Source organism: Mus pahari, chromosome X (genome assembly GCF_900095145.1).
Source record: "Mus pahari chromosome X, PAHARI_EIJ_v1.1, whole genome shotgun sequence".
Taxonomy (NCBI): Eukaryota; Metazoa; Chordata; class Mammalia; order Rodentia; family Muridae; genus Mus; species Mus pahari.
Window position 1 is genome coordinate 82,366,198 of NC_034613.1, and position 24,620 is coordinate 82,390,817.

The 24,620-nt window shown below is 39.4% G+C and overlaps 1 protein-coding gene and 1 pseudogene across 1 annotated transcript in view; one reads left to right on the forward strand and one right to left on the reverse strand.

Annotated features, from left to right (window-relative positions):
* Zc3h12b (zinc finger CCCH-type containing 12B) overlaps positions 1-24,620 on the forward strand; it is a 188,963-nt gene that overhangs the window by 77,621 nt on the left and 86,722 nt on the right. The window lies entirely within an intron of this gene.
* LOC110314419 lies at positions 11,240-12,034 on the reverse strand (annotated as a pseudogene).

Here is a 24,620-nt window from a genome sequence, read left to right on the forward strand (position 1 = left end):
TTGTCAAAGATCAGGTAACCATAGGTGTGTGGGTTCATTTCTGGGTCTTCAATTCTATTTCATTGATCTACCTGTCTGTCACTCTACCAGTACCATGCAGTTTTTTATCACAATAGTGCAGTTAATAGTGACACCGTTGTTCTCTTGCTGTTTTTCTTGAACTTTTGGCAATTAAATTATGTATATTAAAGGAAAATAATTTTGATAAAACTGGAACACTTTGGGCATCCTACATAAAAAATTTTTGAATATCTCCAAAGATATGGAAAGTCTCTTGCTCTTTCCTGTTGTTAATTTTAAATGGACTATGTGGGCACTGCAGAGCATCTGAGACAGGGGCCTACAGGCCTACATCTGCACCCAGGTGGAGCCAATCCTCAATCCTCTGTGCACCTTCTCTTCCAGGAGAGAGCTTGCCTCCAGGGAGTGCTCTGACTCTGGTACTCAGGGGTGGCCACCATTTTCTCTCTGGTGACACTCTAAGGCCAGTCCACTCAGGAGAGCACAGGCCTCAGAAGCAGCAGAGCTTCAGGGACAGGGAGTTACAGGCCTACATCTGCACCCAGGAGGCAGGGTTGTTCCACAGCTCTCTGTGCAGTGGCCTTGCCAGGAGAGAGCTTGTCTCCCAGGAGTGCTGACACAGGCTGACAGACTCACAAGAGGAACAATCTCCAGCCAGAGACAGCAAGAACATCTAACACCAGAGATTACCAGATGGTGAAAGGCAAATGCAAGAATATTACCAATAGAAACCAAGACTACTTGGCAGCATCAGAACCCAGTACTCCCACCACAGTGAGTCCTGGATACGGCAACACACCGGAAAAGCAAGATTCGGATTTAAAATCATATCTCATGATGCTGAAAGAAGATTTTAAGAAGGACATTAATAACTCCCTTAAAGAAATACAGGAGAACACAGCTAAACAGGTAGAAGGCCTTAAAGAGAAATCACAAAAATCCTTAAAGAATTACAGAAGAACACAGGTAGATAGGTAGAAGCCCTTAAAGAAGAAACACAAAAATTACCTTAAAGAATTACATGAAAACACAACCAAACAGGTGAAGGAATTGAACAAAACCATCCAGGATCTAAAAATGGAAGTAGAAACAATAAAGAAATCACAAAAGGATACAAGTTTGGAGATAGAAATCCTAGGAAAGATGTCAGGAACCATAGATGCGAGCATCAGCAACAGAATACAAGAGATGGAAGAGAGAATCTCAGGTGCAGAATATTCCATAGGGAACATGGACACAACAATCAAAGAAAATGCAAAAAGAGCCTAACTGCCAGGCGGTGGTGGCACACGCCTTTAATCCCAGCACTTGGGAGGCAGAGGCAGGCAGATTTCTGAGTTCTGAGGCCAGCCTGGTCTACAAAGTTAGTTCCAGGACAGCCAAGGCTACACAGAGAAACCCTGTCTTGAAAACCAAAAAAAAAAAAATCTTAATTCAAAACATCTAACCCCTCTTCCACAAAAATCCCTTAGCTTGTGTGTGAGGGGGTGAAATATGAATGTATGATCTTGGGCTAAGCACACCACGGTATTTTGTTCTCAGCATATTAACTAGTTGGGAATCTTTGTGATTGGTGTCATCTACTTCAAAGAGGAGGTTCTTTTATGAGGGTAGAGAGAGATAGTCTGTGTTCTGTAGGCACATCTATCGGTCATTAGGAGTCATTTTAGTACTGTGTTCATTTTTCATGGTAATACTATTGGCTTCTATAAGTCCTATGACTTATCTAGTCAGAGGTTTTTGGCTAGTTTAATAGCAACATGTATAAGCTCCATCTCAAGGAGTGGGCCTTTGATCTGATCAGAAAGTGGTTGATTACTCCCATAACATTAATGCCACTATTCTACGCTTGACTTGTCAGAATAATCACTGTTGTATCTTACAGGGTTTATTGGTGGACGATACTGAGGCTTATGTTATCCAATTGTGAACAGATCGATTCTAAGAAATTATTTTGATTTTTCTGTATTTGCTATGTATTTTTTTTGTCCTGAAATGTGATCTGTTTTAGAAATAGTATCATGAACTACTGAGAACAATGTATATTCTCTAGACTTTGGGTGGAATAGCCTGTTAAGTTGATCTGATCCATAATGTCATTGAACAGTGATATTTCTTTTTTAATGTTTTTTGTCTGGGTAGCCTGTCTGAGTGTATTCAAATCAAGGTCTATTTGGGGTTGAGGTCAACACATGCCTTTATATACAGTAGTATTAATTTTATGGAAATGGGATCACCAGCGTTCAGGGCACTTGCGTTGTGGCTATAAATCCCTTTAGTTTGTGTACTTCATGGAGAGTTTTCCTTTCTCCAATTGTGAAAGATGGTGTTACTGGATATAGTAATCTGATTTGGCAGTTAATGTCTTTCAGAAAATTTGGAGTACATTTTTTTCACACCCTCTCAGCTTTTAGAATTTCTTTTGAGAAACCTGCTGTTATTCAAATGGGTTTAACTATATGTGGCTTTTTGGTTCCCTTTTGCAGCTTTCAATATTTTTTATGTTGTGTATCCTTTATGTTTAACTCTATTCTAGAGAGGTTCTTTCCTGGTCTTATCTGCTTAATGTATAAAATGCCTCCTGTATCTGGATGGCCATCTCTTTCATTAGATTTGTGGAATTTTCTGCTGTGGATTTATTAAATATATCATCGAAGCTGTTAGCTTGAAATGCTCTGCTTCCTTTTTCATGCTTCAGAAGTGTGTTCTTTTAATAGTATCTGACAGCTCTTCTGTTCTGTTTGTACTTACTTATTATTTTATCATTGCTGTTGTATAGATGTTCACATTCATCTTCCTTGGCTTTAAGACTTGCTATACTTGAACTTTATCCATTGTATTGACAAGACTTTCCACTGAATATTTTATTTTCTTACAAAGCTTTTCATCTATAAAATTTCAAATTTTCCAGGCATTTCTTTCTCTTTGTTAAAAAATTCTTTCAACTATCCAGTGTTGACTTTCTTTTCTTTAATTAATCATTTTATTTGTTTACATTTCAAATGTAACAACCCTTCCCGGCTACCCCTCCATAACCCTCCCCATTCCACCCCCCTCTTCCCCTCCCCTATGCCTCTATGAGGGTGCTCCTTCACCCATTCACCTACTCCTGCCTCACCACTCTAGCCTCTCCCTGTGCTGGGGCATCAAACTTCCATAGGACCAAGGGCCTCCCCTCCCATTGATGTCAGATAAGGCCATCCTCCACTACATATATAGCTGGAGCCATAGATCCTTCCATGTATACTCCCAGTCCCTGGGAGTTCTGGGGTTTCTAGTTAGTTGATATTGATGTTCTTCCTATGGGGGTGCAATCCACTTCTGCTCCTTCAGACCTTCCCCTAGCTGTTCCATTGAGGTCTCCAGGCTCAGTCCCATGGTTAGCTCTGAGTTTCTGCATCTATATTGGTCGGGTGCTGGAAGAACCTCTCAGGAATCAGCCATGCCAGACTCCTGTTAGCAAGCCCTTTTTGGCATCAGCAATAGTGTTGGGGTTTCATATCTAGAGATGGGATGGATCCCTAGGTGAGACAGTCTCTGGATGTCCGTTCCTTCAGTCTCTGTTGCATTTTTTATCCCTGCCTTTCCTTTGGACAGGAACATTTCTGGGTTAAAAATTTTGAGATGGATTGGTGGCCCCATCCATCAACTGAGGGCCATGCCTATCTATTGGAAGTGGTCTCTATAGGTTCTGTATTCCCTTTGTTGCATATTTCAGATAAAGTCATCCCCATTGGGTTCTGGGAGGCTCTTGCTTCCCTGGTGTCTAAGACTGTCTAGTGGCTACCCCAGTTCCTCATCCTCTACTGCTACATATTTTTATTCAATTTGCTGACCCTCTGTACTTCTCTCTTGTCTCTTCCAATACCTGATCCTGCCCCCCTTTCCCCTCACCATCCTCTCTCCCTCCCAGGTTCCTCCCTCCCTCTACCTCCTGTAATTATTTTGTTCCCCCTTCTATATAGGATTGAAGCATCCACACCTTGGCCTCCTTCTTAAGCTCCATATAGTTTGTAGGTTGTATCATGGGTATTCTGAGCTTTTGGGCTAATGTCCACTTATCAGTGAATACATATCATGTGTGTTCTTTTGCATCTGGGTTACCTCACTTAGGATATTTCCTAGTTTCATCCATTTGCCTTTGAATTTCATGAAGTCATTGTCTTTAATACCCGGATAGTACCTCCACTGGGTAAATGTACCACATTTTCTGTATTCATTCTTCTGTTAAGGGACATCTGGGTTCTTTCCAGCTTCTGGCTATTATAAATAAGGGTGTTATAAACATAGTAGAGTATGTATCCCTGTTATATGTTGGAGCATCTTTTGGGTATATGCCCAGTAATTGTATAGCTGGGTCTTCAGGTAGAACTATTTCCAAGTTTCTGAGGAACCACCAGATTGATGTCCAAAGTGGTTTTACTAGCTTGCAATCCTGCCACCAATGGAGGAATGTTCCTCTTTCTCCACATCCTGGCCAACATGTGCTGTCACCTGCATTTTTGATCTTGGCCATTTTGATCAGTGTAAGGTGGTCGCTTTGATTTGTATTTCCCTGATGACTAAGGATACTGAACATTTCTTTAAGTGCTTCTCAGCCATTTGAGTTCCCTTAGTTGAGAATTCTCTGTTTAGCTCTGTTACCCATTTTTTAATTAGATATTTCTTTTATTACATTTCAAATGTTATCGCCTTTCCTGGTTTCCCCTCTGAAAACTCCCTATCCTCTCCCCCTCCCCCTGCTCACCAACCCACCCACTCCCACTTCCTGGCATTCCCTTTCACTGGGGCATAGAGCCTTCACAGAACCAGGGGCCTCTCCTCCCATTGATGACTGACTAGGCCATCCTCTGCTACATAAGCAGCTGGAGCCACGAGTCCCTCCATGTGTTTTCTTTGGTTGGTGGCTTAGTCCCTGGGAGCTCTGGGGGTACTGGTTAGTTTATATTGTTGTTCCTCTGTTCCCCATTTGTAATAGGGTTATTTGGTTCTCTGGAGCCTAACTTCTTGAGTTCTTTGTATATTTTGGATATTATCCCTCTATCATATGTAGGGTTGGTAAATATCTTTTACCAATGCATAGGTTGTCATTTTGTCTCATTGACGGTATTTGCCTTTCAGAAGCTTTTGATTTGTTTTGTTTTTATTAGTTATTATATTTATTTTAATTGCAAATGTTATCCTCCTTCCCAGTTTCCCTTCCACAAGCCCACATCCCCTCCTCCCTCTCCCTGCCTCTGTGATGGTACTCCCTCACCCACTCACTCCTACCTCAGCAGCCTAGTGTTCCCCTATCTTGGGTCATCAAGCACCCCCACACACACTCGACCAAGGGGCTCCAAACTGCAGTTTCACTTCCCTCTTCGTCTTTTCCCAGCACCCCCTTTTCTGGAATGCAGACATCCCAGAGATATCAACTAAACATGACATATCAAGTTGCAATAAGACTAGGTACCTCCCCTCATACTAAAGCTGGACAAGGAGGAAAAGGGTAAGAGTTAGACAGCTCCCACTCCCAATGCTAGATGTCTCAGAAGAAAACCAAGCTATGCAACCGTAACATATATTTAGAGGACCTAGGTCATACCCATGCAGGCTACCTAGTCTCTGTGAGCCAGTGTAAGCCCAGGTTAGTTGATTCTGTGGTCCCTTTTCATGTGTTGTGTCCTAGACTCTGGTTTCTACAGTCCTTACCCCCATCTCTGTAGGATTCCCTAAGCTCTGCCTAACTTTTGGCTGTGTGTCTCTGCATCAGTTTCTATCAGTTGCAGGATGAAGCCTCTCTGATGATGATTATGCTAGGCTCAGGTCTAGGAGTATAGCAGAGTATCATTAGGAATCATTTTATTGAGTTTTTTTCCACTTGTGATTGGTTCTATCCTAGATCACTGGGCTATCCAGCCTCTGGTTCCTAGTCCTCTAGACAGTGTCAGGGGTGGGCTCCCTCTTCTGGCATGGGTCCTAACCTACCAATTATTAGTTAGCTCTTCCCAGAATTTCTATGTGACCTTTATCCCACCCAGCATGTCTTGAAGGCAGAAAAAAATTGTAGATTGAAGGTTTTGAGGCTGGATTGGTGTACCAGTCCCTCCAGTGAAAGTTGTAACTGGTTACAGGAGATGGATTGAGTCACACTTATATATTCCTGGGAATTTTCATTGCACTAGATTTTTACTTCACCCCTCAAATGCCCCCAAAATCAGTTGTCTCTCCCCAGTAAGTACTCTGGTTTCTTTTCAGAAAGTAGAAATCATACACCATTTACTAATGACTTATTATACCCATAGATTTGTACATCTCTCAGCTGTCCTCAGAGAGAGGCTTATCGTAGTAAACGGCAATTAACACAAAGATCCCCTACCATTCAATATACAGAGAACATAAGACTGAAATATTCAGCCCTAAATGAAACATGTATATGATGCCCATTCTCTCAAGACTCAGTGATCATTGCAAAAGAGGGATTCAATGACTGGAAGAACCAGAAGTGTTAGATGACTATATGAAAACTGTTTTCAAGACTTAGAAAGGCAGTTGTGCATTTGAATTTATGATTGTATGCATAAAACCATTGCAAACTCTAATCAAACTAAAATCCCCACAAGAGAGGGGTGGTAGGCACAAAGTCCTATGCCTACCTGAGGACCTATTGGCAATTGATATTTGTGGAAAAGGAAATTCAGTTATGATGACTGATAAAAGTCACCTATTTTCCAGTGAAAGGCCACATTTCTAAGAGGATATAGACAGCACAAATTGGACTTCATGGATTTTTTAAAAACTATATCAACCCATTATTTTTTTAGCCTTATTGAAGAATACTTCAGTGTAATTATATAATCTAAGAAATGAAATTTTACATGCTATATAATAAAAGCATTTTAACAGTTTTTGATAATTTCATATATAATCAGACACAGAATATAACAAATATATTTTGATTCATTTGTTCAGTAAGATTTTCATTATTCACATGAGTTATCTACCTTCTCAGATGTCTCTCTTCTTTCATAGATGTCACTTGCCTTCTATCTACTTCTAGTCTATCTTATTGCATCTACTTCTTGCCAGGAAAAAGTGAAACAAAAAACGTTGAGTTGTTGCTTAAAAGATAATGCTTAAATGAGAGGTGAAAGGATATCATTGTGGATACTAGCAGCAATATTAAGGGTTTCCATTTAGTGTGCAGTTGCTATGTTACAGGAATTTTACTAAATGTTTTCTATATCCACCTTATTTAAACACCCCTTTAATTTATCTGGTGCTGCTCCTATCTTACAGATAGAGAAACTAAGCCATAAAGGCTAAGTGAATTGCTGAGAGTCATATAGCTAGTAAATTACAGAGCTGAATCTCCAAATTATTTTTTAAAAACTTAAAATCATTTGTATTAAAGTTTGTAATTACATATGTATAATCATTTCAGTATCATTTCATGAATGTCTTTTTTACAATTAAATTATTCTATGGGAATATTGGCTATATCATTTTTGAGTTGTATTATATATAGCTCTAATACAGCATAGTATCTGGACTATATTAGTTTATAATAATGGAATATATTAGTATATTATATTTTTATATGTTAATGACAACATTATCTAACCATACGTATTCATAATTAATTCGTGGTATATTTTGCCATTGGTCTGTATAAAATGCACCACTTTTAAAAAATTTATTTGGTTTTGTATCTATTCTGTCTTACCCAACCCCAATTGAAATGTTTAAATTTTTATTTAAGTGTAAATTCTTTTTAAATTTTACTATTTTTATATATGTGTGTGTGTTGCTTCCACATATGTCTTTGTACCATGTGCATACAGTTCCCAAGGAGTCCAGAAGCAGGTGTTGGATCCCCTTGGGCTGCAGTTACAGATGGTTGTAAGCTGCCATGTGAATGCTGGGTATTAAACTAGGGCTCTGTAGAAGAGTAATGAGTGCTCTTACTTGTTGTGCCATCTCTTCAACTGTAAGGATGAATCATTATGAGATTTTGTGTGTGTGTGTGCATTTTATTTCATACTAAGTGATACTATAGAATAAATATTCCTTTTTTATCTGTTCAGTGTGTCTTATAACATCTATCTGTGTCTCTTGGGCTATATAATTCTTTGCTTTGTTTGATGCCAAGTAAATTAGTCATCCCTAATACTCAGTTTTACTTTGTGGTAACTGGCAACCACAACTGAAAACATTAAATGGGGGATTACATAAATAAACAATTTAAGCATTAAATTGCAGATCCCTATTACCTACTATTATGAGTAGCATGGTAAAATATTATGCCATTCTGTTCTGTCCCATGCAGTCCAGAATAACCACTTTGTCTAATGTATCTATACCATATACAGTTGACATGTGTTTGCCATGTAGTAGCTGTATAAGCCACGAGATCAACTGTCATAGAATTGGAGTGCTTGTGTTTAAGTAATCCTTAGTTTACTTCATATGTCTGAAACACAAGATGAATAATGCTGTAAATTCAAATAATATTAAAAGTGCTACATATAAATGAAAATATAACAGTTTCACAAATGATTTCCCAAAGAAAGAATAAGTCTTCCATTTACGAAATTGTAAAGAAGGAAAATAAGTCCATGTTAGTTTTTCTGTTGAACTTCAAGAGGCAAAATTCATGATCACTGTGCATATGAAGTACTTAGATTAGCTGTTATCTATGGCTTTAGAAATCCATTGACAATCGTGAAACGTATCTTTTATACATTTTTGTATCTATTCTGTTTTACCCAACCCCAATTGAAATGTTTAAATTTTTATTTTAGTGTAAATTCTTTTTAAATTTTACCATTTTTATATATGTGTGTGTTGCTTGCACATATGTCTTTGTACCATGTGCATACAGTTCCCAAGGAAGCCAGAAGAAGGAAGGTACTAATATAAAGGTACTAATATAGCCCATAATGTATAATTTTAAGTAACTATAAAAATCTTGATTCCTTTAGTCATTATCAAACAACCCTGGTGTTATTTTTCCCTCGTTCCATCTTTTCATTATGGATTCGTTGCCCTCCTCTTCCTCCTCTTTTTTCTCCTTAGTTGTTGGCCCTCTCCACTATTCCATTTCCCACCTCATGTTATCTGTAACCTACTATTCTCTTTCTACCTCATCCCCAATATGGTTCCTTTATATTTACACTATGTTGGTTTCTATGGTTACTACATGTTACATACTCATATAGGAAGATTTTGAGCTAAAAAACACAGATGAGAGAGAATGTGTGGTTGGTTGGTTGGTTGGTTGGTTGGTTGGTTGGTTGGTTGGTTTTTCTGGGTCTGGGTTACCTCACTCAATATAATCTTTTCTAAGTCTGTTTACTTACTTGCAAATTCATGATGTCATTGTTCTTTACAGATGAATAGTATTCCAGTGTGTTTATGTGCCAACTTTTTATTATCCACTTTCTGTTGGAGAACATTTAGATTGCTTTAATTGCCTGGCTGTTGTGGATAGAGAAGTTATGAACATGACTGAACAAGTATTTGTGGAGTAGAATGTTAAGCCCTTATGTATATGCCAAAGAGTGGTATAGCTGGGTCACATGGTAGATTTATTTTCAACTTTTGAGATTTTTCCACTCTGATTTTTTTTTTAAATCTCCACAGTGATTTCCAGAGTAACTGCACTAATTTGTATTCCTAATATTAGGGAATTAAGATTCATCATTCAGCACAACCTCTCCAGCATTTGTCGTGACTTCGTTGATCTTAGCTGTTCTGACTGCGGTCAGGCAAAGTCTCAAAAGTTGTTTTCATTTGCATTTCCCTAATTTCTAAGGATGATAAGCACTTTTTAAGCTATTTCTCAGCTACCTTTATATGTCTTCTATGAGAACTCTCAGTTTAAACCCCTAGCCCACTTTTTATTTGGATCATTTTTTCTTGATTCTTTCCTTTTGGGTGCTTTGTATATTGTATATATTAATCTTCTGTCAGATGAAGAGCTGAAAATGATCCCAGTATCAGACAGAAGAAACTTTCTTTCAAGTTGTTGGTCAGGGTAGTCCACATGATTCCCAAAACAACAGAACCCATTAATGTAGCTCTTCATTGTTGCCCAGGAGTTTAGGGGCATTTTGCTGAAGACACAGGACTGAGATTTTTTTTAATTATTTGATTAGATATTTTCTTCATTTATATTTCAAATGCTATCCCGAATGTTCCCTATACCCTCCCCCCACCCTGCTCCCCTGCTCACTCACTCCCACTTCTTGGCCCTGGTGTTCCCTTGTATGGGGCATATAAAGTTTGCAAGACCAAAGGGGCTCTCCTCCCACTGATGGCAGACTAGACCATCTTCTGCTACATATGCAGCTAGAGACACGAGCTCTGGGGGCACTGGTTAGTTCATATTGTTGTTCCTCCTATAGGGTTGCAGACCCCTTCAGCTCCTTGGGTACTTTCTCTAGTTCCTCCATTGGGGGCCCTGTGTTACATCCTATAGATGACTGTGAGCATCCAATTCTGTATTTGCCAGGCACTGGCATAGCCTCACAAGAGACAGTTATATCAGGGTCCTGTCAGCAAAATCTTGCTGGCATATGCAATAGTGTCTGGGTTTGGTGGCTGATTATGGGATGGATCCCTGGGTGGGGCAGTCTTAGCTCTGAACTTTGTCTCTGTAACTCCTTCCATGTGTATTTTGTTCCCCACTCTAAGAAGGAAGGAAGTATCCACACTTTGTTCTTCCTTCTTCTTGAGTTTCTTTTTTCTTTTTTTGATATCCAGTGTTTTATTCACCCTAGTCAGTTTCAACAATGATTACATTTTGTTTCAAGCATATTCAAATCTTAAAATAACAAATTTGAATTGATAATTATTCAAGATTCTGTCACTGTTTTAATGGTGTTTCAAAACAACAACAAAATCACAGAATTACGTACATATTTTAAATCTGGTACAAGGCAGAAGAAACAGCTACCAACAAGAAAACCACCACCACCACAGAAAACAAAACAAAACAAAACAAAAAACACTTAAATACCCTAAATTCCCTGCAAATATCTGCAAGCTTAAGCTTGTGGTACAGTGGTGCTTTAATACTTGAAACAGCAGTTTACAGAGATGGAAAATGAATTGACTTTTTTAAATTAGATAACAGTGTGTATGTTAGCTCTTGCTAAAGATGTCCTCGATGTCCAGGTGGCTGCTCCAGAGCTCTGTTGAGCCTGCTGCCTCTCCCTTATCTTCTGGGTGCTCAGGGTGCATGCTCTCTTCTATGGCCACCTTCACCGTGGCTTCTGGTGCCCTTTCTTCCCTTCTGCTCTTCACTAGGGCTCCAGTGCGGCCGGCTCCTTGCCTCCCTGTGCTTCTGACGGCAAGGACTCCTGCTTCCGCTTCGCCGGCTGCTCTNAGCCCGGCTNCGACTTCGGATNCCCCTGTNTCTGTCAGACCCTTTCTTCTCTGGACTGTGTCGGTGGCTTCTGGATTTCCGGTCAGAAGCCGATTGGACCCATGTGCTATTCTCCCCAGAACTCTCTTGTTTTAGAAACCTTAATTTTTCCTGGGCTTTCCCCCTGTCACTATGACTGCTAGAAAGTTCTTCATAAAGCATGTTCTCAGACTTGCCCTCCTTACAGTCACTGGACTTACTTTCAGAACATTTGGTTTTCTTCTTTTTCTTCCTCTTCTCTTTCTCTCTTTTCTTTTCTTTGTTATCACTCTCACTGCTGCTATCTGATGTCTGCGAGGAGGAGGAAGAGGAGGAGGAGGAAGGGGATTTGTTTTTACGGTTTTTTTGTGTTTATTTTTGCTCTTCTGTAACTTCTTTTTCTTATCACTTTTCTTTTTCTTTCTTTTTTTTTTCTTTTCAAGTCTATCCAATTTCCTGAGGAGCTTCTGCTTCTGCTTGTTGGTGAGCGACTTTAAAAACTCAACTTCAGGGTCTTCTTCACAGTCACTTGCAACATAGTCCTGTGATGGATCATTTGTGGTCAAGTTTCAGTGCAAACCCACTGTTTCTCATCTCCGCTATTAGCTCCGAGGGGTGCATATATATATTTCACATGTGTGTGTATGTGTGTGTGTGAAAACAGAGATGAATCGAGGAGAATATTTGAGACAAAGGTCATGAAATTAGCAACAACACAATGCTTGCTTGCCCTGGGTACGCAAGGTTTCATGTAGACTAAATCAGAAAAGACTAGGGTAGTAATTTGTAGTGCCTTTAATTTGAAATTTTGGAAAAAGGAATGTGAATTTTACTCATTATATATTGGGACTGGTAAAGAATAACTTATTACTTAAATTTTGTACATATGAATGTTTTCTTTTGATATCATACACTCTTTAAACTATTTTCTCAAACAAGATTAAATGGAGTTATAAATTTAGACATACAGTACAGTTTTCGGTGTGAAGAACAAAGTTACTCAGAAATTAATATTAATATTTTTCCAAAGACTAAAAATAAAGTTTCAGTTGGATCATTTGTGAGCTCAAGACTTCACTGTACATTAGCTGTGAAACAATTAGTATTTATAAAAGTTAAAACATTCACCATGGGTTTCTGCTACTGATTATAACAACATATTTTTTTAACTTTTCTACAGCTGTAGAATATTAAAAGTTAATTTCATACAGATTATTATTTTGTTGCATACAATATTTGATGCTTAATATAATGTATGATGGGCTTTCCTTTTAGCCTGGTTCTATTATAAGAAATTCCTCAAACATTTCACAATATTTTTAGATTAGCTGCTATTTAAAAACATTGTTCACTTAAAGTCCAGATTATTTTCTCATCCTTTCACATCCGTTGTTTGCAGTCTATACTTCCACTCAGCCTAGTCCCTATGTCATATACTGGTGGCTGATGGTACCCAGGTACACTGTATATTTACTATAGCTTTCAGCTTGGTATTTTTATGGAACTCCTGATTGTGTGGACCAGTCACCCTCTGATTCTTGGCTTGCTCTTGGGACTGTTTTCCTCCTGTTGAGTTGCTTAGTCCAGTTTCAATGATATTTTTTTACATTGTCTTATATTTTATTTTGTCATCTTTTGTTCTTATCACTTAGAAACAATATTTTCTTCCTTTTTTGGATGTTAAACAATAATTTATTGAGATTCCTTCCTCCTAGCCTCTACAATTTTAAGGTCACTTTCTCCACTTGTAGATCTTGTTTGCTAGTTCTAAGAAGATGGATGGGGACAGAGGCACAGAGCACTGTTCTATGAGACTCTTGAGGTGGTTGTAACTATCTTACTCATACTTGAAGAACACAGTCTGAAGATCCAGCACCTCATAAGAGTCCAGAGTGGAGGGGAGGTGGAGAGGAACTGGGAGGAACAGAGGGAGGGGAAACTATAATCAGGATATATTGTATAAGAAAAGAAACTATTTTCAATGAAAGGAAAAAATAAAATAAAATATATAATGAAAACTTTAAGAAACTATATGTGCTTTTAACTGCTGAGCCATTTCTCCAACCAAAAGAAACATTTTTTAATTTATTTTTTAAATTTAATTTTATTTATAGTTCATTTTTTACACTCCATATTCCATTCCCTGCCCCTCCCCATCCACCATCTGACTGCTCTGCATCCAACACCTCCTCCCAACCCCACCCCAGCTCCATGTGGATGCCCCCACCCCCCACCCCACCTGACCTCTAAACTCCCTGGGGCCTCCAGTCTCTTGAGGGTTAGGTGCATCATCTCTGAATGAACACAGACCTGGCAGTCCTCTACTGTATGTGTGCTGAGGGCCTCATATCAGCTGGTGTATGCTGTCTGTTTGGTGGTCCAGTGTTTGAGAGATCTCGGGGGTCCAGATTAATTGAGACTGCTTGTCCTCCTACAGGATTGCCCTTCTCCTCAGCTTCTTTCAGCCTTCCCTAATTCAACCACAGGGGTCAGCTGCTTCTGTCAGTTTGTTGGGTGCAAATATCTGCATCTGACTCTTTCAGCTGCTTGTTGGATTTTTTTAGAGGGCAGTCATGCTAGGTCCCTTTTTGTGAGCTCTCCATAGCCTCAGTAATAGTGTCGGGCCTTGGGACTTCCCCTTGAGCTGGATCCCACTTTGGGCCTGTCTCTGGACCTTGTTTTCCTCAGGCTCCTCTCCATTTCCATCCCTGTAATTCTTTCAGACAGGAACAATTGTGGGTCAGAAATGTGACTGTGGAATGGCAACCCCATTCCTCACTTGATGTCCTGTCTTCCTGCTGGAGGTGGGCTCTATATAAGTTCCCTCTCCCCACTGTAGGCACTTCATCTAAGGTCCCTCCCTTTGAGTCCTGGGAGTCTCTCACCTCCCAGGTCTCTGGTGCATTCTTGGGTTGGGGGGATGTCCCCCAACATCCTATTTCCTGAGGTTGCCCATGGGCCTCAGGGATTCAGTCCTTTTCCCTCACCCAATAGAGATCAGGAGATCAGGTTTCCCTCCCCCCCGACTCTGCCCCCACCCCATCCACTTTCCCTCCCAGGTTCTTACCTCCCTCCCCACTTGTGATTTCTTTCTTCTCTCTCCCAAGTGGGACTGAGGCATCCTCACTTGGGCCCTTCAGCTTGTTGAACTTTTTGAGTTCTGTGGACTGTATCTTGAGTATTCTGTATGGTTGGGTTTTTTTGTTTTGTTTTGTTGTTTTGGTTTGTTTTGGTTTGGGGTTTTTGTTTGTTTTTTGTTTTATTTGTCTTGTCTTATATCCACTTATCACTGAGTACATACCATGCATGTCCTTTTTTGTCTGAGTTACCTCACTCAGGATGATATTTTCTAGTTCCATCCATTTGCCTACAAAACTCAGGATGTCCTCGTTCTTAATAGCTGAGTAGTATTCCATTGTATAAATGAACCACATTTTCTGTATCCATTCTTCTGTCATGGGACATCTTGGTTGTTTCCAGATTCTGGCTTTCACAAATAGGGCCGCTATAAACATAGTGAGTGAGTGGATCATGTGCTCTTGTGTCATGGTGGGGCATCTTTTGGGTATATTTCCAAGAATGGAATACCTGGGTCTTCGGGTAGATCTATAAAATAAATCTTTAAAAAAGAAACAAACAAAAAAGGTTCTTTGGAGCAACTCCTGTCTGTTGTCTGGAAATCAAAAGTTTTATTCACAGGTTAGGATACAGCTTGACCCACTCACAAATACTTCACAGATACACCCACAGTCCAGTTCAGTAGAGTCAGGTTAGCAACAGTGGTGATGATGTAGCAGAGACAGCCAGGCCTCAGCCTCACCTCAAGCCAGCAGTAGGGACCAACAGGAACACCAGGAGAAGTTCTTGGCTGTGCCTCTCTCAGGGAAGTGAAGATCAGTGAAGATGGGAGACCCCCAAGCAGTGCACAGCCAGCTGTATCAGCAAGCCAAGCTCTCTGTCACTCCAAAAATCACAGGTTCTCAAGTGTTTTGCCTCAGCACAGGTCTTGCCTCACCATGTGCATCCAATCAGCCTAAGTCCTCAGAGTCCCAACAACTGGAGCTCAACTATGAAATGTAAGGCAGGCCAATACATGCATGTTGTTAGCAAGGAATTCTTCACTGTGTGTACTTTCCCTTGCTGCTTTAGAACATTCTCTCTCCTGTGTCTGCTTCAGCAAAACATCCCTTCTTGAGTCTGCCTTAGCCTTTCACACCTGTGTCCACTTTAACAAAACGTTCCTTCACAAGTTTGACCTGGCAAAACACCATCCAACACAAGTGACTCTCCAAAGAACCCTTAAGTTTCTGCTTCAATGGAGAATGGACTTCCTAGCAAGGCAAAAGCAAGCAATCAAACAGCAAAATCTTCCTTATACAAGTTTCCAGAAGGAGGTGTGGCCCAGATTAGAGGTGCGTCTTTCTGCTTCAAGATCCAAAGTGAAGTATATGTCTTCCCATCTCAAGATCCAGATTAAAGGCATGTATCTTCCTACCTCACAGGTCCAGATTAGAAGTGGATCTACCTATTTCAAATTAAGCAAAAATCCCTCACAGGTGTGCGCTCCATTTTTGGATTTTAGTTAATTCCAGATGTAGTCAAGTTGGCAAGCAAGAATAACCATCACAATGGGGGAGGAAGGAATCTTTCAAGGAAGGGAAAACAAGATATAGTATTATAAAGTAAGAATGGGGAAAATGGAACAGGAAGGATCAAATAGGGTAGGGATGGGAGGGCAGGGTAGGGAAGAGGAGAGAATTTGGGGAGAGATAACTAACACGAATGGCCTTTTGAATAGCCATACAGACACTTATTACTACAGAATCCTCCTAAAAACATACATTCATAAATACAGTTTAAGTTGAGTCACCAGATAATGGGAGTGCAGAGAATACCTCACTTATATGTCACACTCTAGCAAATAAAAAAAAAAAAACAGTACTGGGAATGGGTTGTATCTTTTTAAATTATTATATGATGAATTACCATACATTACAGGCTATTCATTGTATTGTCATTGGTTATCCCTGAAAACATGACAATAAGAATATATTGCTGAATTCACCACATACTTGAGTCATAGAATATTGGCACATACACAGCTGGTACTCATCTGAAAGCTTCACCCTCATTAGCTAGCTTTCCGTGGTGGAAGATACTATGAACACTACGAAAGAAGAAAAGTTCTCATTAGTCTCATCCAGCTTTGAACTCTATGAGCTACAATAATGAAAATTAAGATGCCCCCACTGGTACAACAATGACATGAATATTCTAAAATTAAACAACTTTTTTTTTACTATATTTACAAAAAGCTCTATAAGATTTAACTAATGCCTAATATAATCAAACAGGACACTGGCTCTTGCAATCAAACTACTACTATTATCTTGATAAAATGACATAGAATTAAAATAACTCGTACTGACTTATTGCTTCCTGCATAAATTAATGCATCACTGACCCCTCATCAGAGGAGCTTCTTGTAGTAAATGTCAATTAATACAGAGATCCAAAACTGGTCATCATGAAGAAAATAAGAAACTTTGGGGCACTCATCCCTAAATGGGGTGGCTGTGACTTGTGTTAAGGTTCAGGGATCTTCACAGAAGAAGGGAAAGAAAAATTGGAAGAGCTGCAGATGGTGAATGGCTTCATGAAAACACTTTTTTTCTGGGTATAACTGGGTAGACTCCCATAAGAACTCACAGTGATTGTGAAAACATATGCAGGTTCTGTACAAGCCTGGCACAGTATTAGTATGGAGAACTGGAGGTGGCCTTTAGTCCAACCCCTAGGTAAGGAACGATTAGAATTTGAATGCTGATGGGAGAAGTAAAGTTGGTTTTCTTTAATATATTGACTAAACTTCATGGTAGGCCCCATTCTCAGGAGTAGTTGATCTATACAAGGCGAGCCCAGTGTTGAAGTTGGATTGGGTAGAGGAGGATCTTGGAAGAGTTGTAAGCAATGGATAAATATAGTAAAAAATAAACTGTATGAATTCTCAAAGAATTGATAATATTTTTAAAACTTTAAAAGAAAATTTTAGATTATTACGTAATTACATAATTTCTCCCTGTTTTCCTCATTCCAAACCCTCCCATATAACCTTCCTTGTTCTTTTTCAAATTCATGGCCTCTTTTTTATTAATTCTTGTTACATACATATATAGGTATATTCCTAAATACATAAGTACAACCTGTTACTTGTATATATCCTATCCTATATATTGTTATCCTATCTGATCATTTGGTATCAGATAGCAAATTGGTGTGTTCTTCCCTGAGGGAGACCATCTATCCCACTCTCAGGATTCTTTATTTGCATTTGGTTCTGTATATAGAGTTGAGGTCAGCTGTACTTTCTTCCTATCCTAAGTCCACATTAGCATGCCTATTATTGTTCTTGTTCAACTCATGTTTATTCATGTTGGTGAGACATTGTGCATAACTTCTGACATTCCTAGGAGACAAATCTCACAGCAAACCCCCTGTTTTGCTGATTCTTACAATTTTTCTACTCCTGCCCCCCCCCTTCCACAGTGATCCCTGAGCTTTGGGCCTGGGCTAACTGCATTTTGAGCACATTTGGTTTTCTATAATTATATCTGTCTGTTACAAAGAGATGTTTTGATGAGAGGTGAGGACTACACTTACTTAGCCTTTGACTGTAAGGACAAATGCTTACAAGGTAGTTAGGAATTATACTGGTTTAGTTTAGGGGTGGTTGCAGTTTCTCCTCCAAGATTCATGCCACTGGCATTGAGAAGTTGGCTAGGTTTCCAGTATGAGACATGACTTCCCACTTGTTGATTGGGAGGAGTCTGAAGTCCAATTAGAGATTGGTTGGTTACAGCCAATGGATGCATGCCATTATTGCATCCTCAAGGTTATACTGCCATGCTAGTCATTGATACAGTTCATAGGTGTCAGAGGTTGGTAAAATTGTTGGTTGCCTCCTTTACTTGGAAGAGTGCATGATGCCTTCTGGTGCCATGAAAGCTAGTTCTCAGGGAGAAACCTTTCAGGCCAATTCCAAATCAGTGTACCTTGGCCCTGTGTCTGAAGTAAACATGTCTTCAGCAGTAAGAATTTACCTTCCATGCCTGGGTGCCAACCAAAGACAATAGCAAGAAGCTATAATTTTTTAGAAATCTCTTGGGCAACTCTAACCAAAATTCAAAAGATTTCTTATGCATGATATTAGGGTTTTAGTCAGATGGTATTTGAGTCTTGAAAAAAGCATTGTCAGCCAATATGAGACATTTTTATTTAAACTGTGTATTAGTCAGGGTTCTCTAGAGTCACAGAACTTGCAGATAGTCTCTATATAGTAAAGGAATTTCTTGATAACTTAAAGTCTGCAGTCCAATTCCCAACAATGGTTCAGTAGTAGCTGTGAATGGAAGTCCAAGGATCTAGCAGTTGCTTAGTCCCACACAGCAAGCAGGCAAAAGAGCAAGAACCAGACTCCCTTCTTCCAATGTCCTTATATGGTCTCCAGCAGAAGATGTAGCCCAGATGACCTTGAACTCAGAGATCTCCCTGTCTTAATCTTCTGGAATCAATCACCACTGTGTCTCAAGATCTCCATACCAAGATCCAGATCAGAAACTTCTATCTCCCAGCCTCCAGATTAGGGTCACTGGTGAGCCTTCCAACTCTGGATTGTAGTTCATTCCAAATATAGTCAAGTTGACAACCAGGAATAGCCACTACAAACTGTCTATGTATATTTTTTATACCAACTTGTATGTATTATAGGCATTTTTGAATAGATAGTTGATGGTATGATTCCTTACAAAATGTCGACATCTGTACTGTTATTTTACCTTGTTTCCTCTTTCTTCTGTATTTATCTTCTTCGACATCCCTAATTATAGTCACCAATTTATCCCCTTAAGATTAATTGTACCCTGCTTTATTATACCACTCTTTATTACACTCTGACCCCACCCTTTCCTGGTTACTGCGGCTACTGTAGAATATGTATTCACATTTGAGAACTTGGAGCTAGGATCCTCAGATGAGAGTGAATTTTTTTTCTGGATCTATGTTACCCTGCTTAATATTTTCTAGTTCCATTTACCTGAAAGTTTTCATGATCTTATTAGTATGTAGGTACTACATTTTCATTATTCATTCATCAGTTGAAGGGCATTTAGGTCATTTACATTTTACAGCTACTGGGAATAAAGCAGTAATGAACACATCCAAACAAGTATCTCTGAAATAGTATGCTAAGTCCTGTCGACATATGCCAAGGAGTGGTGTAGCTTAGTCATATGGTAGATTTTATTTTTCTATTTTAGTAATTCTCCAAATGTTTCCAGAGTACCAGACCAGTTTGCAATCTCCCCAACAATGAATGTGGGATCCCTTTTCCCCACATCCCCTCTAGCATTTGGTGTCCATTGTTTTGCTAATCTTTGTCATTCTGACTGAGATGTAATCTCTCAAAGTTGTTTTTCCATTTCCTTAATAATTTGAGATGATCATTTTTGAGTTATTACTTATCTTTTTTTCTTCTGAGAACTCTCTGTTTAGGTCCCAGGGCCATTATTGGAATTGGTCAATTAATTCTTTTACACACACACACACACACACATATATATATATATATATATATATATATATATATATTCACTTTACATCTGAATTTCAGATCCCCTCCCTCCTCCCTCCTCCCATCCCAGTCCAATCCTCCTACTCTCCTTCCCCCATTTTCTTCTCCCCTTCTCCTCAGAGAAGTGGCACCAACCTGACCTAGCATTTCAAATCTCATCTGGACTAAGCTCATCCTTTCCCACTGAGACCAGACAAAGCAGCCCAGCTAGGGGAAAGGGATCTTAAAGACATGCAACAGAGTTCAAGTCAGAGAGAGTTCCCATTCCAGTTGTTGCAGGGCCAACATTGAAGAGCAAGATGTACATCTGCTACAAATGTGTAGGGGACTAGGTTCAGTCTATGCATGCTCTCTTGTTGGGTGTACTGGCTAGCTTTGTGTCAACTTGACACCGCTGGATTTATCACAGAGAAAGGAGCTTTAGTTGGAGAAATGCCCCCATGAGATCCAGCTGTGGGGCATTTCCTCAATGATCAAGGGGGAGAGGCCCCTTGTGGGTGGGACCATTTCTGGGCTGGTAGTCTTGGATTCTATAAGAAAGCAGGCTNAGCAAGCCAGGGGAAGCAAGCCAGTAAAGAACATCCCTCCATGGCTTCTGCATCAGCTCCTGCTTTCTGACCTGCTTGAGTTCCAGTCCTGACTTCCTTGGTGATGAACAGCAGTATGGAAGTGTAAGCTGAATAAACCCTTTCCTCCTCAACTTGCTTCTTGGTCATGATGTTTGTGCAGGAATAGAAACCCTGACTAAGACATTGGGGAATCATTTTCTATAAGCCCCCTCGGCCCAGGTTAATTAGCTCTGTAGGTCTTCATGTGGGGTTCCCATCTCCTCCAAGGCCTTCAATCCTTCCCTCAAATCTTCCATAAGAGTCTCTGATCTCTGTCCAATATGTGGCTGTGGTGTCTGTACCTGTGTCAGTCAGCTGCTGGGTGGAGCCTCTCAGAGGACAGCCATGCTAGGCTCCTGTCTGCAAGCATAACAGAGTATCATTAATAGTGTCAGGGGTTGGCTCTCTCCCATGTCTTGGGTCTCAAGTTGGGTCAGTCATTGGTTGTTCACTCCCATAATCTCTGCTGCACCTTTATCCCTACACATCTTGTAGGCAGGGAAAATTTAGGGGAAATTTATGGATGGGTTGATGACCCCCCCTCCCTCCACTGGAAGTCCTGCCTGGATATAAGAGGTAGCCACTTCAGGCTCCATATCCCCTGATGCTAGGAGTATCAGCTAGGTTTACCTCATATCTTCCCAGGTCTCCAGTCCCACATCCCAGGGCTCTGGCTTGTCCCAGAGATGTTCCCCACCAATTTCCCTTCTCTTTCCTATCCCTCTCAGCCCCACCCCTGCTATCCCCACTCCGTTTCCCTATGCACCCCCTCTGCCACCCAGCTCTCTCTCCTTCTACTTCTGATGTCTATTTTATTTCCCTTTCTCAGTGAGAGTCAAGCATTCTCCCTTGGGTCCTCTTTGTAACTTAGCTTGTTTGGGTCTGTGTATCATGGTTATCCTGTACTTTATGGCTAATATCTACTTATAAGTGAGAACATGCCATGTGTATATTTCTGGGTCTGGATTACTTCACTCAGGATGATATTTCTAGTTTCATCCTTTTGCCTGCAAATTTCATGATGTCTTTGTTTTTAATAGCGGAATAGTATTCTGTTGTGTAGATGTGCCAAATTTTCTTTATTCCCTTTCAATTGAGGGACATCTAGTTTGTTTCCAGTTTCTGGCTATTACCAATCAAGCTGCTATGAACACAACTGAGCAAGTGTCTTTGTGGTGTAGCATCTTTTGAGTGTGTTCCCAGGAATGGTACCTACTCCCATCTCCAGAATTACTCTTCAGGTAGAACTATTGCCAATTTTCCGAGGAACCTCCAGATTTATTTCCAGAGTAGTTGTACCAGTTTGCAATCCCACCAGCAATGAAGGAGTGTTTTCCCTTTCTTCACATCCTTGCCAGCATCTGCCATTCTGATTGGTGTAAGATGGAATCTTAGGGTCATTTTGATTTGCACTTCCATGATGATAAAGGATGTTGAACATTTCTTTGTTTCCCCGCTATTTGAGATTCTATTTTTTAATTGAGATATTTGGTATTTTGGAGTCTAATTTCTCGAGTTCTTTATAAATTTTGGATATTAGCCCTCTGATGGATATAGGGTTAGTGAAGATCTTCTCTCAATCTATAAGCTGCTATTTTGTCCTATTGGCAATATCCTTTGCCTTACAGAAGTTTCTCAGTTTCATGAAGTCCCATTTAACAACAGTTGATCTTAGAGCCTGATCCATTGGTGTTCTGTTCAGGAAACTCTCTCCTGTGCCAATGCATTCAAGGCTATTTTCCACTCTGTCTTCTATGAGATTTAGTGTATACAGTTTGATCTACGTGGACTTGAGTTTTGTGCATAGTGATAAATATGGATCTATTTGCTTTCTTCTACATGGAGACATCCAGTTGGACCAGCACCATTTGTTGCAGGTGCTCTCTCTTTTCCATTGTATGGTTTTGGCTTCTTTGTGGAAAATGAAGTATCTATGGGTGTGTAGGTTTATTTCTGGATCTTTGATTCTGTTCCATTGATCAATGTCTCTGTTTTTATGCCAAAATCATTCAGTTTTTGTTACTATTTCTCTGTAGTACAGCTTGAAAACAGGAATTAAGATACCTCCAGAAATTCTTTCACAGTACACGATTTTTTTTTTTTTTTGCTATCCTGGGTTTATGAGTTTTACATATAAAGTTGAGAATTGCTCTTTCAAAGACTATAAAGAATTGTGTTGGAATTTTGGTGGGAATTGCATTGAATTTATAGAAACTAAACAGAGAAATAATGAAACTAACAGATATTATGAATCAAATGGACCTAATAGATATCTACAGAACATTTCACCCAAACAGAAAAGAAGTTACCTTCTTTTCAGTACTTATGAAACTTTTCCCAAAATTGGCCATATACTTGGTCATAAAAGCTTCAACGTATATAAGAAAATCAAAACCCTGTGAATCTTATCAGACCACCATGGATTAAAGATGGACTTCAATAACAACAGAAAGCTAGCAAACTCAAGGAAACTGAACAACTCTCTACTCAATGACCACTGAAAGAAATGAAAGATTTTCTAGAATTCAATGAAAGTGAAGACACAGCATACCAAAGTTATGAGACACAATGAATGCAGTGCCAAGAGGAAAGTTCATAGCAATAAGAACCTTTGTAAAGAAATTGGAGAGAGCTCATACTAGCAATTTAAAAGCACAGCTAAGAGCTCTAGAACAAAAAGAAGAAAACATATCCAAGAGGAGTATATCAGGGATGAAATCAATACATTAGAAACAAAGAGAGCAATACAAAGAACCAATGAAACCAAGAGCTGGATTTCTGACAAAATAAGCTAGATAGAACCATTGACCAAACTAACTAAAAGGCAGGGAGACAGTACCCAAATTAAAAAAAAATCAGAATTAAAAGGGATACAAGGCTCATACCTAAACAGATTAAAAGCAATATATGCAAACCAATATCCAACATCTAATTAAATGGAGAGAAACTTAAAGCAATTCCAGTAAAATTAGGGACAAGACAAGGCTTTTCACTCTCTCCATATCTATTCAATACAATACTTAAATTCCTAGCTAGAGTAATAAGACAAATAAAGAAGATCAGGGAGATACAAATTGGAAAGGAAGACGTCAAGGTAGTACTGTTCACAGGGTAGTACTATTCACAGATGGTATGATAGTATGCATATGTGACCCTCAAAATTCTACCAGAGTATTCCTACAGCTGACAAACACCTTCAGCAAAGTTGCTGGATACAAAATTAACTAAAAAAAAATCAGAGTAGTCTTCCCTTTATACACAATAAATAGGCTGAGAAAGAAATTAGGGAAATAACACCCTTCACAATAGCCACAAATAATATAAAATATGCTGGTGTAACTCTAACCAAGCAAGTGAAAGATCTGTATGACAAAAACTTCAAATCTGTGAATAAAGTAATCAAAGAAAATATTAGAAGTTGGAAAGATCTCTCATGCTCATGGATAGGTGGGATTAACACAGTAAAAATGGCCACCTTACCAAAGACAATCTATAAATTCATCTTTTAATATTTTTTGTACTGTACATTTAGTGTTTTGATTATTATGTAGTAGGAGCAATTTCTTTTCTGGTCCAACCTATTTGGTGTTATTTAACCTTCTTGTATGCTTATAGGCATCTCTTTCCTTTGGTTGGGGATAGTTCCTTCTATGATTTTATTGAAAATATTTTCTGGGAGTCTTCTTCTATTTCTGTTACTTCACAGTGTCCCAAATTTTCTGGGTGTTTTGGGTCAGAAACTTTTTAGATTTAATAGTTTCTTTGAGCAATTTATTATTTTCTCCAATTATATCCTCTATGCCAGAGATTCTTTCTTCTGTCTCTTGTAATCTGTTGGTGATGCTGCATCTGTAGTTCCTGCTCTCTTCCCTATTTCTTCCACCTCCAGGATTCCCTCAATTTGTGTTTTCTTTATTGCTTCTATTTCCATTTTCAGGCCTTGAACGGTTTTATTCCTTTCCTCCACCTG